The following is a 434-nucleotide window of genomic DNA, read 5'->3' on the forward strand; positions in this document are numbered from 1 at the left end:
GGATTACAGGTGTGAGCCACCACGACTGCCCGGCAATGTTAATATTCATAATTTTCTTCATTTTTTAATATGAAGTTCAAAATTAAATATCCCACTTGTATAATAGCAGAAATGTTTTTATATTAAAAATTTTTATATTAAAAAGTTTCTGTATATTAAAAAGAGTATACAAAGTTTTTAGCCAGGCGTGGTGGCTCACATCTGTAATCCCAGCACTTTGGGAGTCAGAGGCTGGCGGATCACTTGAGGTCAGGAGATCGAGACTATCCTGGCCAACACGGTGAAACCCTGTCTCTACTAAAAATACAAAAATTAACCAGGTGTGGTGGTGCGTGCCTGTAATCCCAGCTACTCGGGAGGCTGAGGCAGGAGAATAGCTTGAACCCAGGAAGCAGAGGTTTCAGTGAGCTGAGATCGTGCCACTGCACTCCAGC

The sequence above is a fragment of the Hylobates moloch genome, unplaced genomic scaffold (assembly GCF_009828535.3).
Source record: "Hylobates moloch isolate HMO894 unplaced genomic scaffold, HMol_V3 SCAFFOLD_5, whole genome shotgun sequence".
Taxonomy (NCBI): domain Eukaryota; kingdom Metazoa; phylum Chordata; class Mammalia; order Primates; family Hylobatidae; genus Hylobates; species Hylobates moloch.